The 20,963-nt window shown below is 37.2% G+C and overlaps 1 protein-coding gene across 7 annotated transcripts in view; it reads left to right on the forward strand.

Moving 5' to 3' along the window:
- Nucleotides 1-20,963, forward strand: part of pain (painless) — a 115,917-nt gene that overhangs the window by 68,008 nt on the left and 26,946 nt on the right. For 4 of the 7 annotated variants that reach the window (XM_067774615.1, XM_067774613.1, XM_067774611.1 and 1 more), the window contains exon 2: nt 4,818-4,877. The exons of the other annotated variants lie outside the window; for them this stretch is intronic. The gene's annotated coding sequence lies outside the window, so the exon portion shown is untranslated. The remainder of the gene's footprint in view (nt 1-4,817; nt 4,878-20,963) is intronic. 7 annotated transcript variants of the gene reach the window in all.

Raw genomic sequence — 20,963 nt, forward strand, 5'->3', positions numbered from 1 at the left:
GCGTCATAAGTTCAACTCACCTACCAAGTTTCATCGCTTTATCCGTCTTTGGTAATGAATTATCGCACTTTTTCGGTTTTTCGAAATTTTCGATATCGAAAAAGTGGGCGTGGTTATAGTCCGATATCGTTCATTTTAAATAGCAATCCGAGATGAGTGCCCAGGAACCTACATACCAAATTGCATCAAGATACCTCAAAATTTACTCAAGTTATCGTGTTAACGGACGGACGGACGGACGGACATGGCTCAATCAAATTTTTTTTCGATCCTGATGATTTTGATATATGGACGTCTATATCTATCTCGATTCCTTTATACCTGTACAACCAACCGTTATCCAATCAAAGTTAATATACTCTGTGAGCTCTGCTCAACTGAGTATAAAAACGAATTACTTGTTGCCCCTATCCGCTGTGTAATTTAGAACGCACCAACCAACCAATTACCACGGAGCAGTCATTCTTTTATTTCTGTAAATGTGCATTAAGCTGCCCGTTATTTTGCAAGTGGGTTTTTTTGTTACAACCGTGCAAATTATTTGAAATCCCTTTCTACGCAAATAAAATAATGGGAGCAGCTACTTCTTTCTATCTGTGTTCTTTTAGTCTAGTTACATCTCATCTAAAATGTTATGTAAGGTCATACAATATAACCCGCTGCCATTTCCAGTTTTGTGCATAAGGGACAGCCTAAAGTACATATGTACATACATTCACATGGTCATCGTCTGGTTCGTTGGCACAAATTGGTTTGCTTTTGAATTTTATTCATTTTATTATGTATCGTATTATACTTCTAATGTAATCACGTAAGAGTGTATGTACATTAGATGTTTATTGTCCGGTTGCTTATTTGTGGTAATGATCGGACGTGATATCCGTTACGACATGGAATTAAGCTCGTGGTTTATCAGAAAGTTGATTTGTTCCTTTTCAAATAACTTCAAATTTGTACATTGGATTCCGTAATTGGCAGGTATAACAGCTCATATGAATTTAGACACTTATCTACATATGCTTTATACGCTAGCAAGTATATCTTTATTATAAAAATGGGTCCACGAATGTGTTACTAAGTCCAAAACTTGAGAACAGCAGGACCGATTCCAATAATTATTTTTTAAGAATATTGCTTGAGGATAGCTCTTGCGGAGAAAAAAATTATCTCCGGGAAGTGGACCAAGAATGGGTCAGTTCGAGCAAATTATATTTATTTATAGTTCGATTCTAGATTAGCATTTACGACACTTTTATTTCCGGGAAATGTATAAGGGACCGACTGGGAATGGGACTGGGGCTAAATCTGTGACTGTGACTGGAGCTGGGACTGTAACTGAAAGTGGAACTGGGACTGGGAATTAGCAATGAAGGAGAATAAGAAGAACTATAGAGAAGAGAAAATTACTCGAATAGTCGATTATCGAGAGCTCTACTATATACCCAGCAAACACAGTATCCAAAGTTAGAGAAATGTTTTTGGATACCTTAAATAAGTAGAGATATCTCAACCCTCGCAAATTGCTAATTAAAGGTAAGAGAACTTGTACAAGTTCAATTTACCTTAGTTTCATTGGGGAAAAAATTAGAAAAAGAGGACGGGGGGGGGGGGGGGGGGGGTAACATAAGGTCAACGTCCGAAGGGCCACTTCAAATGGTCATCAGGTCAACAGGCTTTATAAAAAAAAAATAATAAGCAATTGGCGCAAGTTACTTCGGGCGAGATTAAGGCCAAACTTTCCTCCCATTAGAGTCGTGATTTTTTATTTTTTTTTTTTGTCTTTTTACTTACAAATTTGCGGGACGGGACATACATGTTTTATGCCGATTCCGATAGACATGTGCACGAGTTTTCACTGAAAAACTTTTCATGGCAAAAATACAATCGGAGTGCTTGCCAAATCACTGGCAAAGAGTGACCCCATCTAGGAAAACTTTCTTCTAATTGAAAAAACTTGTGTCTAAAATTTTTATGTTGCTTTGCCCGAGGCGTGAACCTACCCTACCACAACACAACTCACCGGCCCTGCTGAAATTAGTATAAGGAAAAGTAGTGCCGCAGGCAAAATTTCGGCAATTTCGCATTCAAAATTTTCTGTAAACTTTAAGTTGAATAAGTTTTCACTATCTCAGAGAGGACCTCACTGGGTTAGTTTTTTACCCGATTTTTCACTAACATAGTAAAATTAGCGGTCAAATCGCTCCAACAATAAATTCATTAATTACTAGCATACCCGCCGGACCTGCTTCTCTTCACGAGGAAGTGCAAGCCACCTGCCTTCAGACTACCATCCTTAAACGGCCAGCAACTAACCCTGACATCGAGTACCAAGTATCTGGGATTAACAATTGACTGCAAGTTGAATTGGAAATTATGCATCGAAGAGCGGGCATGGAAGGCCTGCATCGCCTTCTATGCCTGCAAATCAATGTTTGGTAAGAAATGGGGACTCAAGCAAAGCATGGTATTTTGGATGTACGAGGCGGTGGTGCGACCGGTGCTTACCTATGGTTCCATAGTCTGGTGGGAAGCTCTAAGTAAGACCTACAATCTCACTAGCCTGCAAAAAGTCCAGCGCACTGCGTTCGGTGGTCTCATAGGGGCCGGACGCACTTACCCCACAGTTGCTTTAGACCCCATTTTGCACCTGCTTCCGATCGACTTGCATATACTTTGTACATCGTCACAAACCGCACTGAGACTCAGGGAGTCTGGGTGTTGGAAGGATACTCAGCAAGGGCATAAAAAAAATGTAAGGCGCGATAACCTCCGAAGAGATCTAGGGCCGAGCTTCTCTTCAAATTTGCGTCGTGCTCCTCTTGATTTTCCCTACAAATCGGCCGGACGGGACCTACATGTTTTATGCCAACTCCGAGCGGCATCTGCAAGGCAGATGAGTTTTCACTGAGAGATTTTCATAGCAGAACTACACCCGGAGCGCTTGCCAAACACTGCCGAGGGGCGACCCCGCTTAGAAAAATTTTCTTCTAATTGAAAAACCTTATTTCTAAAATTTTGATGTTGTTTTGCCCGGGGTGTGAACCCAGGGCATACGGTGTGGTAGGCGGAGTACGCTACCATCACACCACGGTGGCCGCCAAGTGCATACTAGTATCCTAAAGAAACTTCTGGATGGTACATGTAGTACTGAGACAGATTACTACCCTCGCAAACTGAAGTTTGAGTACAGTTGTAATACCGCCATTCCAAGCAGGAACGAGTGGAAGAGAAACCCGGGCATAAGGGTCGACGACATCCAAATCTACACTTTCGGCTGCAATATGGAATCGGGAGTGGGGGCCGAAGTCTACTCTGAGTCCCTAGATTTGTCTGCATCATTCAGACTCCCATCGCACTGCAGCCTGTTTCAAGCAGAAATCCTCGCGATTTGGCAAGCCTGCAAATCACTGGAGGGCTTGAATGTAGTTGGTAAAGTTTGCATTCTGTCGGATAGCCCAGTAGCGATAAAAGCACTTTCCTCCTCACACATTGACTCAAAATTAGTGTGGGCTTGTAAGCGACTCATATCCCAGTTATCCACCAATCTAGAACTACGCGTTATATGGGTCCGGGGTCATAGGAGTATAGAGGGTAACGAAAAGGCCGACGAGCTAGCACGCAGGGGCTCATCGGAGATGAACGGGGCAATAACCAGTGTCGAATTAGGCATACCCTTAGCAGTAGCCAAGGGGAATATCCAAAGCTTCTACTTAAAGAAAGCATAAAAAAAATGGAATAATATCACCTGTGCAATATCAAAATCCATTTGGCCAAACTATGATGGAAAGAGGACGAGAAGTCTTCTGAACAAATCCAGGGCTAACACACGCAAACTGATAGCAGTCTGCACCGGTCATTGGGCAGTAGGTACATATGCGGAAAAGATGGGCATTCGGTATAACAACTACTGCAGAAGCTGCTAAGATCCAAATGCCAGGGAGACAGTGGAACACTTCACGTGTAAATGGCCGGCTCTAGCTAGGGCCCGACTAAGGTTCCTTGGAACCCCGTTTCTAGAAGACTTTAGAGGGTTATCTGTGATAGCAATGCCGAATATTCTTAATTTTATGAACAACTCTGGCTGGTTGTAATACATTGACCGTAACATTCCGTAGGTTTTTAGACGAGTTACATGGCATCAAAACGTCTTTAAATAGCTACTTGGGCGACCAGGGTCACAGCCATTTCACCTACCTACCTAGCATACCCGCCAGACGTTGTCCTGCCTTAAAATTTGTTTTCCTTCATTTAGAAAGCGGTCTTTATTCGCCCTTTCACTCTCCGTTCCATCCTCGTCTACCTTTTACTACCTTTTCCTTCTTTTCTTGTTTAGTATTCCCTTTATATCTATTGCCTTCTTTATCTACTGCTTCCTCCGACTCTAAACACATTCACACCCCATTCCCACTTCCACTCTCACTCTGGCTCCCAATTCCATTCTCAGTTGAGTACTTTGTAAAACCATAGGACAAATACTCATACACATCCACTTTTATTTATATGATGCGCATCTCAGTTCTGAATTTCAGAATCCAGACCGACCAAAACACATGAAACGAAATATCCTCCAAAGAAAGCAGAATCGGAAATTATATCGATTTTAGTAAAAATTTTTTAATTTGTCGGAATTTTCTTAGTTAGTCTCAGTTGTACATGGAGATGTCTGTTTAATTATTAACAGGTGTTTCGTTGTATTTGGAACATATCACTGATTTAAAAAAAATTACTTTTTAAAACCCAAATTCATTAAAAATTATTTCTTGCTTAAATTCTTATCACAATCGCTTATATTGATTTTTTATTTTATTTATTTTCAGGCGAGTCCATATTTTTAAAATATTCGAACATCAGTGTAGGCATAACCGACCTTAATAAGAGTAAGTCTAAATTTAAGATACCCTTAGTTCTTTTCAATATATTTAATTTTGAGACATAATTTATCACTGTATCGCACAGTACAACGTCCCGACGTGTTTTCAAAGCTTTTATTTCTTTTATTTCACTTGTCAGCATTCTTTCATCACGTACTCGTACTTTTCTCCAAATATACCTAAATCTTATGTAGGAAAGTAACTGAAAGATCGATGCTGCTAGTAATGCCAACTATTTATAAACATATCGCAATATTGTACACGCCACTTTTACACTGGTAAAATCAACTGAATTATGGCTAAATTTAACTGATATTTCTGCCAATTTTTATCTATCGCCACCACGGTAGCTGCCTAGCTCTGCTCTGTTAACTAGCTAATGTCACGCTAAGAATACCAATGAAAACTGTTAAAATTATAGATTTCCGTTAACATTAAAATTGACAGTAACTGTTTATATGACAGAAATTTCTGATGCACTAAAGTGGGCGGTGCCACGTCCATTGTCCAAAATTTTACTAATTTTCTATTCTGTGTCATAAGGTCAACCCACCTACCAAGTTTCATCGCTTTATCCGTCTTTGCTAATGAATTATGGCACTTTTTCGGTTTTTCTAAATTTCCGATATCGAAAAAGTGGGCGTGGTTATAGACCGATTTCGTTCATTTTAAAGAGTAATGTGAGATGAGTGCCCAGGAACTTACATTCGCAATTTCATTAAGATACCTCAAAATATACTCAAGTTATCGTGTTCACGGACAGACGGACGGACATGGCTAAATTTCTTTTTTCGCCCAGATCATTTTGATATATAGAAGTCTATATCTGTCCCGATTAGCTTATGCCGTTACGTGCGAACGAAATTAATATACTCTGTGAGCTCTGCTCAGCTGAGTATAACTAAAGAAAAATATAGCGAAATCAATGAAACTTTACTGTTATCCAACAGTTTTTAAAATTTTGATATATGGGCATGAGAAGCGAAATAAATGACATTTTGGCCACTTGAAAAAAAGTTGACTTTATGACCATTTCGGAAAATTGGGATGCTAAAAATTTAATATCGTTGAAATTGTGGCCATTTGAGATTTTGTGTTGCGACCATTTCGTTGGTCATGCTTTTTCATGAGTCACTGAGCGGAATCGTATGCATTCCGGCAGTATAATCTTATGGGTCAGGCATCGAGCTGATTGGAATCCGGTGCATTCCAACAACACAAGTCATGTTACTTTTTTATGCCTTGTGATGGCGTATCCTCATTATACTACTCTTAGCACTGCCGGATTCCCATGGCATGCTGATTGGAATCTTGTTGCATTCCAACAGCAAGATTGGAATCCACTGCATTCCGAAATCATGTTGAGCGGAATCTGATGCATTCCTCCAGTATAAGATTTCGGTATAAGATTTTATTTCTGCTCATATTTCTTATTATTATTATATTCTGAAATTAAAGTCTAATGTACAATAACACATCATTGTTTGTAATATAACATTGTTGAAATCTCGATATATCTTAAATTTTAACCTTTGAGTTTTATATTTATATATCTTTTATATTATGCAGTCGAACATAGTTTGTCGTCGGCTTTAAATAATAAATAAATAAATAATAAATAAATAAACTCCAATTGAGTTTGTGGCCATTTGAAGAGGTCATAAGGGCAATTGGCGTTATGGCCATTGACATTATGGCACCCTTCCAAATAAAAATACACCTTCCGTGGGTCTTACGGTGAATGACGGTAAGGCGAAGAATTTGCTATCTTTGCTCCTTTTCGCCTTGGGACGAGTAAAATTACCAGAATTTGGATAAAGCAAATGGTATTTTTTCCTCTTTTTTATGCCAGCTAACTTGAAACAGATCACTTAAATACTGAACAATTTCAATACTTTTAGGTACCGCCATTTAATTAATGTACGTATTGGCGAAACACTGTGAAATCCCAAAAAAAATCAAATATCGAATTCTTAACTAGCGTTGATATATTTGTATCTACGTCAATTTGACGAAATTCAGAAGGGAAACAGTATTTATAAAAAAGAAAAACTACACAACAAAAGGCCGCGGCGTCAACAAGTTGAATTAATATAATGCAAACGCCACTGAAATCATAAATTTTTATATTGGTAAACATTTACGCTTACAAATTGTTTTGCTTTATTGAGTTGATCGATCAGCTACCTACTAAATTTTGTTTAATAGCAAACAGCTGAGTTAATTTTAAGAAAATGCAAAACAAAAATTTCAACAAATATAAAACATAAATAATTAGCATTCGAGTTGTCGGCTCGTCTGCTTTGTAGTATGATTTTGGACACCTCGTTTGACCCTCATTGAGCCACAAATGCGTCAAAGTGTAACATCACATCATTAGTGAAGCCATCAACATTAACAATTAAATCGTGACTAATTGGCAATCAAAGATTGGAAATTGAGATTAAATACAGAGAAATATAAAACGATTTGTTCGATGTCACGCCTTATTATACTTAATCGCGGAATATACTTATGTAATACAGCAATACATATATATTAGATTCGGCTCATTAAGTTGGTACTTGGACTGAGTAGGCAACTGAAAAGTAAAGTCCTCTCCCTATGAACAACAAAAATCACGATCTACAAGTCGCTCATTAAACCTGTTCTGATGTATGGCTTGGAATCATGGACAGTTTCGAGTGAAGATGCGATCTCTCTTGGAGAGAGACAAATTTCTCCGAAATATTTGTGATCCTGCTCATGATACCGACGGCGAAAATAGAAGGCTAGTTGGCTAGGTCATGTTATACAAATGTACGTAGACGCTCCGACCAAGAAGAGGTTTCCCCCTCCACTGAGGTGGAATACGCTAGTAGAGGAACATTTGACCTCCCTTGTTGCTCCCAATTGCCGTTAGTTATCGCGAAACAGGGATAGCTGGCGTAATTTTTTCGAAACGGCCAAAATTGCTTAAGCTCTTAAGCAGTAATGCTCAATACCAATACACGTACAAAATTGTATATACACTGATATTTCTTTTGTATTTAAAAAAAAGATTTAAGTTTTAAATGTTCAAAAATATCAGAAGCTTTAATATAAAGATTCCTTTAAATATTTCATAAATCGGTATATCATCACAATACTCAAGAGCAATCAAACATAGTTCTCAAAATACAGCACAGCAACTTCACTCAGCATTGAGTTAATAAATATTTTAATTACTTTTGTCATAAATATGGCTTTCATATTGTGACGAATATTAGCAACACTAAGGGATACTATCCTATCTATCCCACCGTGGTGTGATGGTAGCGTGCTCCGCCTATCACGCCGTATGCCCTGGGTTCAACTCCCGGGCAGAGCAACATCAAAATTTTAGAAATAAGATTTTTCAATTAGAAGAAAATTTTTCTAAGCGGGGTCGCCCTTCGGCAGTGTCTGGCAAGCGCTCCGATTGTATTTCTGCCATGAAAAGCTCTCAGTGAAAACTCATCTGCCTTGCAGATGCCGTTCGGAGTCGGCATAAAACATGTAGGTCCCGTCCGGCCAATTTGTAGGGAAAAATCAAGAGGAGCACGACGCAAATTGGAAGAGAAGCTCGGCCTTAGATCTCTTCGGAGTTTATCGCGCCTTACATTTATTTTATTTTTATTTAAGGGATACTATCATCTCTAAACTAATACTAAGCAGTGACTTGTATGCACATCAACAAATCAATCATTATGTTCATACGAGCAGCGGAGAGTAACGCACAAGCACATGCATATATCTGAGATACTCCCAAAAGTAGGCAATCATCTGTGGAAGTATCACTCACATAAACACGTGCATGGGCTATGCGAGAAGCTATAATAATCGTGCATATGTAGTTATAGCTGGGAAATTTATAGCTGGTAAACGAGTAGTAAATTCTAGAAATAGAAACACCTAGAAGTAAGCGAACGAGACATTACAGAGTATAAAAGGAGTTAAAGCTGAGGCATGGCAATCAGTTTGATTTAAGCACGCTATCTGCCGACAAGTAGAAGTGTTATTGTGAAAGTAGTCTAATAAAGACCATTTTGCATTATTGAATATTGGAGTTATTTATTCAACAGTTTAGTGATTCCAACGTTAGCAGAAAGTTGCAAATAAGAGGAATTGCACTAAATTCGTTACAATATCATCTCCACCAAATTTGCGATCCGTGAATTACTACCGGAGTTTCAACTTCAGAGTTGTTGTGAAAAGCTAAGTCTAAAAAGGACGTAGCCAAGCCCATTTCTAATCGATGTTGTTGGCGACCCTAATTTTGGTCCAAATACAATATTTGAACAAGCTCGCTTCATTAATATCAAAGTGTCAGCAACTGCTCGAATCTTAAGTCAGAAATGGTTAAGACCATGAAAAAGTACTTCAGGTTGCGTGTGTGTGAAATTTCATGATTTTCCAACTTCAAACTGAGCGCGAAACTCAAGCAAGACACAGAAAGCGAGGTATTTGCGAAGTGCTAAATTTTGCGACCCAGGGTATCGAACATTTCAAGACGCGCACATGCGACCATTAACATAATGTCAAAATAAAGGCGTCTGCAAGTTTCTAAGTCTTATCTCAAATTTCGAGATCAAACCATTAAATGACTGGAGTAATTTCAATTTTCTTAATGAATCAATTTTTTTTCAGTGCCACAATATTTTTATACTCAGTTGAGCAGAGCTCACAGAGTATATTAAGTTTGATTGGATAACGGTTGGTTGTACATATATAAAGGAATCGAGATAGATATAGACTTCCATATATCAAAATAATCAGGATCGAAAAAAAATTTGATTGAGCCATGTCCGTCCGTCCGTCCGTTAACACGATAACTTGAGTAAATTTTGAGGTATCTTGATGAAATTTGGTATGTAGATTCCTGAGCACTCATCTCAGATCGCTATTTAAAATGAACGATATCGGACTATAACCACGCCCACTTTTTCGATATCGAAAATTTCGAAAAACCGAAAAAGTGCGATAATTCATTACAAAAGACCGATAAAGCGACGAAACTTGGCAGATGAGTTGAACTTATGACGCAAAATAGAAAATTAGTAAAATTTTGGACAATGGGCGTGGCACCGCCCACTTTTAAAAGAAGGTAATTTAAAATTTTTGCAGGCTGTAATTTGGCAGTCGTTGAAGATATCATGATGAAATTTGGCAGGAACGTTACACTTATTACTATATGTATGCTTAATAAAAATTAGCAAAATCGGAGAAGGACCACGCCCACTTTTAAAAAAAATTTTTTTTAAAGTAAAATTTTAACAAAAAATTTTATATCTTTACAGTATATAAGTAAATTATGTCAAGATGCAACTCCAGTAATGATATGGTGCAACAAAATACAAAAACAAAAGAAAATTTAAAAATGGGCGTGGCTCCGCCCTTTTTCATTTAATTTGTCTAGGATACTTTTAACGCCATAAGTCGAACAAAAATTAACCACTCCTTTTGAAATTTGGTAGAGGCATAGATTTTATGGCGTTAACTGTTTTCTGTGAAAATGGGCGAAATCGGTTAATGACACGCCCAGTTTTTATACACAGTCGTCCGTCTGTCCTTCCGCATGGCCGTTAACACGATAACTTCAGCAAAAATCGATATATTTTTACTAAACTCAGTTCACGTACTTATCTGAACTCACTTTATCTTGGTATGAAAAATGAACGAAATCCGACTATGACCACGCCCACTTTTTCGATATCGAAAATTACGACAATTGAAAAAAATGCCATAAATCTATACCAAATACGAAAAAAGGAATGAAACATGGTAAGGTAATTGGATTGTTTTATTGAAGCGAAATATAACTTTAGAAAAAACTTTATAAAATGGTTGTGACACCTACCATATTAAGTAGAAGAAAATGAAAAAGGTCTGCAGGGCGAAATAAAAAACCCTTAAAATCTTGGCAGGTATTACATATATAAATAAATTAGCGGTATCCAACAGATGATGTTCTGGGTCACCCTGGTCCACATTTTGGTCGATATCTGGAAAACGCCTTCACATATACAACTACCACCACTCCCTTTTAAAACTCTCATTAATACCTTTAATTTGATACCCATATCGTACAAACTCATTCTAGAGTCACCCCTGGTCCACCTTTATGGCGATATTTCGAAAAGGTGAACACCTATAAAACGAAGGCCCACTCCTTTTTAAAAATACTCACTAACACCTTTCATTTGATACCCATATCGTACAAACAAAGTCTAGAGTCACCCCTGGTCCAGAAAGGCCCACTCCCTCTTAAAATACTCATTAATTCCTTTCATTTGATACCCATGTTGCACAAACGAATTCTAGAGTCACCCCTGGTCCACCTTTATTGCGATACCACGAAAATGCGTCCACCTATAGAACTAAGGCCCACTCCCTCTTAAAATACTCATTAACTCCTTTCGTTTGATACCCATATTGCACAAACGAATTCTAGAGTCACCCCTTGCCCACATTTATGGCGATATCTCGAAACGGCGTCCACCTATAGAACTAAGGCCCACTCTCTTTTAAAATGCTCATTAACACCTTTCATTTGATACCCATATCGTACAAACGCATTCTAGAGTCACCCCTGGTCCATCTTTACGGCGATATCTCGAAAAGGCGTCCATCTATAGAACTTAGGTCCACGCCCTTTTAAAATGCTCATTAATACCTTTCATTTGATACCCATATCGTACAAACGCATTCTAGAGTCAACCCTGATCCACCTTTATGGATATATCCCTAAATGGAGTCCACCTATAGAACTATGGCCCACTCCCTCATAAAATACTCTTTAATGCCTTTCATTTGATACACATGTCATACAAACACATTCCAGGGTTTCCCTCGGTTCATTTTTGTACATGGTTATTTTCCCTTATGTTGTCACCATAGCTCTCAACTGAGTATGTAATGTTCGGTTACACCCGAACTTAACCTTCCTTACTTGTTTTTTTTAATTTTTATACTCAGTTGAGCAGAGCTCACAGTATATTAACTTTGATTGGATAACGGTTGGTTGTACAGGTATAAAGGAATCGAGATAGATATAGACTTCCATATATCAAAATCATCAGGATCGAAAAAAAATTTGATTGAGCCATGTCCGTCCGTCCGTCCGTCCGTTAACACGATAACTTGAGTAAATTTTTAGGTATTTTGATGCAATTTGGTATGTAGGTTCCTGGGCACTCATCTCGGATTGCTATTTAAAATGAACGATATCGGACTATAACCACGCCCACCGAAAAAGTGCGATAATTCATTACCAAAGACGGATAAAGCGATGAAACTTGGTAGGTGAGTTGAACTTATGACGCAGGAGAGAAAATTAGTAAAATTTTGGACAATGGGCGTGGCAGTGGTTGAAGATATCACGATGAAATTTGGCAGGAACGTTACTCTTATTACTATATGTCTGCTTAATAAAAATTAGTAAAATTGGAGAACGACCACGCCCACTTTTTAAAAAAAATGTTTTTTAAAATCAAATTTTAAAAGAAAAGTTAATATCTTTACAGTATATAAGTAAATTATGTCAACATTCAACTCCAGTAATGATATGTTGCAACAAAATACAAAAATAAAAGAAAATTTCAAAATGGGCGTGGCTCCGCCCTTTTTTATTTAATTTGTCTAGGATACTTTTAATGCCATAAGTCGAACAAAAATTTACCAATCCTTGTGAAATTTGGTAGAGGCTTAGATTCTAGGACCGTAATTGTTTGCTGTAAAAAAGGGCGAAAACGGTTGAAACCACGCCCAGTTTTTATACACAGTCGGCCGTCTGTCCTTCCGCTCGGCCGTTAACAAGATAACTTGAGCAAAAATCGATATATCTTTACTAAGCTCAGTTCAAGTAATTATCTGAACTCACTTTGTGTTGGTATAAAAAATGGCGGAAATCCGTCTATGACCACGCCCACTTTTTCGATATCGAAAATTACGAAAAATGAAAAAAATGCCATAATTCTATACCAAATACGAAAAAAGGGATGAAGCATGGATTGGTTTATTGACGCAAAATATAACTTTAGAAACAACTTTGTAAAATGGGTGTGACACCTACCATATTAAATAGAAGAAAATTAAAAATTTCTGCAGGGCGAAATCAAAAGCCCTTGGAATCTTGGTAGGAATACTATTCGTGGTATTATATATATAAATAAATTAGCGGTACCCGACAGATGATGTTCTGGATCACCCTGGTCCACATTTTGGTCGATATCTCGAAAATGCCTTCACATATACAACTAAGGGTCACTCCCTTTTAAAACCCTCATTAATACCTTTAATTTGATACCCATATCGTAAAAACACATTCTAGAGTCACCCCTGGTCCACGTTTATGGCGATATCTCGAAAAGGCGTCCACATATAGAAGTAAGGCCCACTCCTTTTTAAAATACCTATTAACACATTTCATTTGATACCCATATCGTACAAACAAATTTTATAGTCACCCCTGGTCCACCTTTATGGCGATATCTCGAAAAGGCGTCCACCTATAGAACTAAGACCCATGCCCTTTTAAAATACTAATTAACACCTTTCATTTGATACCCATATTGTACAAACGCATTCTAGAGTCACCCCTAGTCCACGTTTATGGCGATATCCCGAAAGGGCGTCCACCCATAGAACTAAGGCCCACTCCCTTTTAAAACACTTATTAACACCTTCGTTTGATACCCATATAGTACAAACAAATTCTAGAGTCACCCCTGGTCCACCTTTATGGCGATATCTCGAAAAGGCGTCCACGTATAAAACTAAGGCCCACGCCCTCTTAAAATACTCATTAACACCTTTCATTTGATACTCATATCGTACAAACAAATTCTAGAGTCACCCCTGGTCCATCTTTATGGCGATATCTCGAAGAGGCGTCCATCTATATAACTTAGGCTTACGCCCTTTTAAAATACTCATTAATACCTTTCATTTGGTACCCATATCGTACAAAATAAATTCTAGAGTCACCCCTGGTCCACCTTTATGGCGATATCTCGAAAAGGCGTCCACCTATAGAACTTAGGCCCACTCCCTTTTAAAATTATCATTAACACATTTCATTTGATACCCATATCGTACAAACAAATTCCAGAGTCAGGCCTGGTCCACCTTAATGGCGATATCCCTAAATGGCGTCCATCTATAGAACTAAGGCCCACGCCCTCTTAAAATACTCATTAACACCTTTCATTTGATACTCATATCGTACAAACAAATTCTAGAGTCACCCCTGGTCCATCTTTATGGCGATATCTCGAAGAGGCGTCCATCTATATAACTTAGGCTTACGCCCTTTTAAAATACTCATTAATACCTTTCATTTGGTACCCATATCGTACAAAATAAATTCTAGAGTCACCCCTGGTCCACCTTTATGGCGATATCTCGAAAAGGCGTCCACCTATAGAACTTAGGCCCACTCCCTTTTTAAATTATCATTAACACATTTCATTTGATACCCATATCGTACAAACAAATTCCAGAGTCAGGCCTGGTCCACCTTAATGGCGATATCCCTAAATGGCGTCCATCTATAGAACTATGGCCCACTTCCTCTTAAAATACTCTTTAATACCTTTCATTTGATACACATGTCATACAAACACCTTCCAGGGTTACCCTAGGTTCTTTTTACAACATGTTGATTTTCCTTTACTTTGTCTCCACAGCTCTCAATTGAGTATGTAATGTTCGGTTACACCCGAACTTAGCCTTCCTTACTTGTTATTTGTCAATTTGTTAGTGTAAACTTATATTTTATACCAAAGTGCCTGTTCATCATATGAAAGTGCCTTTGCTTTGCACTTCCATATGAAAATCAAAAACTTCCATATGAATTTTATTTATGTATATGTATATGTAAGGGGCGGCCACCGTGGTGTGATGGTAGCGTGCTCCGCCTATCACACCGTATGCCCTGGGTTCAACTCCCGGGCAAAGCAATATCAAAATTTTAGAAATAAGATTTTTCAATTAGAAGAAAATTTTTCTAAGCGGGGTCGCCCCTCGGCAGTGTCTGGCAAGCGCTCCGATTGTATTTCTGCCATGAAAAGCTCTCAGTGAAAACTCATCTGCCTTGCAGATGCCGTTCGGAGTCGGCATAAAACATGTAGGTCCCGTCCGGCCAATTTGTAGGGAAAAATCAAGAGGAGCACGACGCAAATTGGAAGAGAAGCTCGGCCTTAGATCTCTGCGGAGGTTATCGCGCCTTACATTTATTTTTATTTTTTTTTTATATGTAAGGGAATAAGGTAGTTCTTTGAAAATTTCTTTTTATGTTTGAAGTGTAAATTTGTATCTGTGCCTATGTTTCAGGGCAAAACAAAAACCAAAGTGCTATAAGTGTATAGGGGTTGAGCAGCTCTGCCCTTAAGCGTCAATTAATGATGATGTTGAGTCATTACGTTTTTTAGATATTTACATACATACATATAAGCATAAATAAATTTAAGCTAACCACAACCTTCAAGGAATCTCTCTCTGTAAGCAGCCAAAATTTTATTTGAAATTCACACAACGCATAAAAAGCGTGTGAAAAAAGCTTATCGTTTAAAGTTGATTGCCAAAAAAAAAAACAAAAAACAAAACCCAACTTTTAATTAATTCATCTCGTTCACTTCCACGTTTTCTTATTTGTGCGTAACTTTAACGTTTAATGTTTAAGTTAACATTTTTGGTAACTGACCTTTTTGGTTAAAGAAGAAAAGAAGATTCTCACGCATGTCAAGAATTTTTTTAATTTATACGAGAAGTTCATTTTTGTTTGGTTCCTATGAATTTTTTTTTTTATTTTATTTTTACTAAGTCTCATACGTGTTAGCATTTTTGGATTTGATAACATCTTTATTTTGTCTCAGTTGGCTCGAGAATATGCTTAGTTTGTGTGTTGATCACTAAGCACGGTCTGAGGTTATAAGAAAAGAAAATCGATAAATTCACCTTAAAACTACGCTGCAGAAAAGAAATTATCGATTGCTAAAAAGTCCTAGTCAAATAATTTATTATTTAACGGTATTCTGGAAAGTAACTGACTCTACTCCTGTACTCACTTCAAAAAGTCAGCTATTAGCTGATTTTAAAGTCGTGACCATGTCAACCACTGGAACTAGAAAAATCAAATGGAAATATTTCTACGCCAACAGATTATGTAAACATATAATATAATTCTAGCAGGTCGAAGCCTGTGCGTTGAAGATATTTCAGAAAATTTGATAGGACCCGCTAATATTGGACCGTTGAGCCCAAATCAGCAGTTTTTTTAAATTTTTGTCTCTCTAACTGTCTGTCTGTCTATTGCCGTCATCCAGTGAGTTTTACAGCTCTGGCTCACGCTCAGTTGTCACGTGAATGCTCTGGATCATTGAAAGACTTGAGAAGCAGATGTCGTGAAATTTTCGCACACGTGAAATGTGATAGGCAGATGTCGCCGCTGTTTTTCATTTAACTCATACGGCGAAAGGCTAAGCAGCGACATCTATTTTTGAAAAAGTACATTTATTAAAGGCCGCGTTGCCAAACTAAAAAGAAGTAATTAACAAATTATCTGGCTCACAAATTGAACCAGACTTCTATCTGGATTTATCTGGCTCAAATCGTTGTAGTTGCATTTACATGCAAAATTATTTATCTGGCTCAGGATTTTTGCCACCGGATGATAACATATATGTTTGTACTCGCCTCACACAGAAACCAATGCATATAATTGAGTGAAATTTTCACTGTCGCATCAGCGACAGGCCTAACTGAAATTTAAGGATACATTTTAAGCCCCTAGATCTCACGGCTATTGAAACCCAAAATATGGAGCCAGGTATTTGTGAAAGCTTTTCATCCAATATGGATATCAAATGAAAGCTGCTGATGAGGGATCTAGCAAACTTTTTAAATGTTTGAGATATTTCAAACCGTTTCCGAGATAAAAGCCAAAGTGTGGTTCAGGGGGATTATTATAAATAAAACTATAAATGAGGTCGCTACATTAGTACCTCGGAAGCGGTTTCAATATTACTTCGCTTTAGTATCGACCAACAAAATCCTTCGCTATTGCATTTATGGGGTACATTTGAAAAACGGCCGGGAGAGTATTTTGATCAAGAAAACTTAAGGGAATATATAAAATATCCTAACCGCACTATATTTTTCGATTAATTAAATCTAGGTAAAGAAGTTAGCCCGGACTTTTCTATACAACGACGTACTGGTCACAAATTTTAGATTTGCGTTATGTTTGAGAATTCACATAGAACTGGTTTGTAACTCTACCAGATAATCAATGTAAGAGTACTCCTTCAGTGCAACAATTTATTTCTTCCTTTTATGGTAAGCGTAGCAACATTTCTGGAGGCCGCCGTGGTGTGGTAGTAGCGTGTTCTGTCTACCATACCGAAGGCCCTGGGTTCAAACCCCGTGCGAAGTAACATCGCATATTTTGAAAAAAGTTTTTTCAATTAGCAAAAAGTTTTTTCAAGCGCAGCCACCCCTCGACAGTGATTTACAAACACTCCGATTATATTTTTGACATTAACAGCTTGTCAGTGAAAATTCATCTGCCTTGCAGGAAAAATTAGAAGGAGCACGACGCAAATTTGAAGAGGCGTGGGCTTAAATCTCTTCGGAGGCATTTCTTGATTATGTCAGCGAGCTATAGCTACGCCCAAACATTAGCAAGCAGCTTGTATAATTTATAGTACAGTAAAGCTCCTCCCTACGTAGTTTACGCAATGGTACATAACTTCGGAATGTTGCTATAGAAGCGCATGATTTTATAAATTGTGGGGTCTTTGTGTCAGGTATCAAGGGCGTATCTAGTCTTTCAAAAAGGGGGGAGGGAGGTTTTTTTTTTTAATTTCAGATTTATGTATAGCGTATTTATAAGTATAAAGAGTAATGACGTCTAGGTAAAAGCGAAGCCTGCTTTATAGACCCAGCTGTGGGCTCTAGCAGTCCGTTAAACTTTTTATTTATTTATCAAGAGCTCCCTAAAATATCTACCATGTCTAGGATTTGGTAATTCAAAATTTTGTTGAATTAGATAGATTAATTTAATAGTCAGTACGAGGTGTAATTACTTTAGAAATGTGATCCCCCAAGTGAGTTCCAGATTCCACAAAATTGTATTTTTCCGTACTTCCATACTTTATTTAGTTACAGAGATGTATTTTAAATTGCATTACTCATTCTCTGAGTATTAGAAAACCTGCTAAGTAAGTATAATCTTTGAGGATTTATTGTAAATTCATCTAAAATTAGATCTTTTAACTCCGCATCATTTTCTGCTAACAATTTTCTGTGAGCACTCAGCATACATAAACCTTTGAAAAAAAAAATACAATAAATATATTAAATAAAAAAAAAACTTTATTTACCATTAAAGCGAGATTCTGCCATTGCTGTTCTCAACCACGTCTTTACCCTCTTTAGAGTGCTGAAGAAGCGTTCCAAAGTTGCCGTTGTGCAGGATATTGCAAGCAGAATATCGGTGCGTTTATGCACCTTATAAGTCTTATTGTTATTCTAAGTTATTTTTCATTTAAGTTACTTTATTAGTAAGGATAGGTAAGTATTATGTATGTGTATGTAGTTATTAATAAATTTATGTAAATAAATATTAAGCTGATAATTTGAAAATAAAGGTGATGAATTAAAACCATTTTATGTTGTTTATGTTTAACTTTCAGTTTTGTGTTCTTAGTTCGCGAAGGGGTAGGCACGGCCCCCTGCCCCCCACCCCCCTGCCATCCTGCATACACCCTTGTCAGGTATACCATACTCCCAATCAAAGATCATATAAAAACTATTTGTGAGGAGTCTTTTATGAACGTGGACACGGACAACTGTATGTTTCTTGACCACCGGGAACTAGATTCGAAAATGTCTTTATAGTTTGCAGTGAGGAACTTTTAAATGGTTTTAGGCAGCCCAAATATAAAAGTAAAGATTCTTTCTTTCAAAGTTCCACGCATACAAAGTAGCGGATGATAACTAGTTTATCTAATAAATTTAAAAATAAATTCAAAAAGTTATCTTTTCATGCCGTGTTGCGTATTATTTTTTGAACGTTAAAATTTTCTAAAAATTTGCCAAAAAAAACATACGTATGTAAAGAAGATCTGATTTCATGCATCCAGTATGAAAGCTATTGTTTGATTTTAGTTGGATTTCAATGCGTCGCAAAACTGGAATATTTTATTTAAACACAAAAGTTGAAAAGCTCACTTATATTTCGACCAAAATTAGTTGACTACTATTTAGTTGAAAACTAGTGCAAAATAACCACGCCTGACCTTTTCGGCAGTTGTCATACAAGATGAGTGCTTTTGTTCAAATAAAATAAACATATCGCACACTAACTACAACAGAGTCACAACTTGAAAAAATGTAAATGTTCAGGAGAGAAGGAAAACGGTTTATGTGAAAACGCCTGTAATGTTATACTAAAATCCAGTTTTACAAAGAAGGATACATTCATTATAAAATGAATTGACGATATTTTGTTGTAATTATTTGTTTACGGACAAAATATATAGCAATTTTGAATTATGGCTATTTCTAAGAAAACTTACTACTCGTACATTCACAATTATTTCATCAAAAAAGGCACATTTCACAATAATACAAGCAACTTTACTCACTCTTTACGTATAAAAAGACACAATTTTAATTAATGCACAACAAAGTTAAAGGTTTTTTGCAAAAAGATAGTCAGAATTTAAAATAATACACTTTATGCGTAAAAAAAACTGTTCACTTGTTCTTAAGCAGATTGACACAACTAAAAATAGTATTCTTTAGTTGATAGAGCGCAAGCGATGCAATCAACACCAAAACTGGCATAACGGTAATTTTCCAGTTAAAGAAGAAAATAATAACAACAAAATTTAAGGGGCAGTTAGAGATGTGTACTGTGAGTTGGTTTATGGAAAAAACCGATTTTGAAAAATTTTAAGTTGTGACTCTTTTGTAGTTAGTGTGCGATATAATAGTGCACATAAAAAGGTAGCAAGGAAGTTTTGCTCCTACTGTTTCTACCAAAGCGCCAGAGGTTCTCCATTCCCTTTGCTTCTAACAGGTATTAGAAGCCATACATTAGGACAAGTATGACAAGCGAAATATAGAGCGTCATTTTTATTCGTCCAGGAAGCGCCTTACTTTTAAATTATTTACTAAGTTCATGCCTGTATTTGTTGGAAGGAGCCCAAATGTTAGTAAATTAATGCATTGCTTCGGTAAATGCAGTTATACTACAAATTATGTACTGTACAAAAGTATAAATAAGTATACGCAGCAGAGAGGAGTTAGAAAAAAATTTACAACAATACATGGCTTTGATCGAGTCTGTTTTTCAAAATATCGATAGTCACAGGAGTGAGGACTCGAATTACATACCCGGGAGAATGGCCTAGAAGACATTTACAATGTACAATCGAACAGCAGTCGCATTGTCCGTTTTGATATCGCATTATTTAATTTTTTCACTTATTTCATACCGCAAACTTAAGCGTTGACCTCTTGAAACCGCGCGTCATCAAACGGCTGGTCAATGTTAGCATCGGTCAAATGTTGATCAAGCAGATATGTATCTTTCCGAATTCGGTTTATTATTTGAAAAGCTATTCACAATCACAAATCAAATGATCTTGCACAATTTTTAGCCATAAAAGTGAGGTTAAGTTCAAGTGAACATCGCCGAGCATCCACTATTTCTAAAAAGCTGGTAAAAAATATTAAAATTCCTCGCTTGTAGCACTTTGTAAAAATAAATTAGCGACTACAGCAGCTTGTAAGCTTTTCACGTCTGAAAAAGCTGAACCACCCCCTCCCCACCACACACAATCCCTACATGTATTCGGACGCCTTTCAAAATGTCTCCAAAGTTGAGTATTAGGGCTTCGTGAAACGGGTGTCGCACTGCTACAAAACTTATCGTCTCTTTTTTAAATACAAGTGTGAACTTCTATGGTTTAAAGCTGAAACTGGTATAAACTTTGGTAAGGTAGAGTATTTTCGTGTCGCATCAATAACTTGTAGATATTTTAATTAAAAAATGTGGCTTATAAAGGAGATAAGATCGTAATA

This window comes from Eurosta solidaginis, chromosome 3 (genome assembly GCF_040869045.1).
Source record: "Eurosta solidaginis isolate ZX-2024a chromosome 3, ASM4086904v1, whole genome shotgun sequence".
NCBI classification, from domain to species: Eukaryota; Metazoa; Arthropoda; class Insecta; order Diptera; family Tephritidae; genus Eurosta; species Eurosta solidaginis.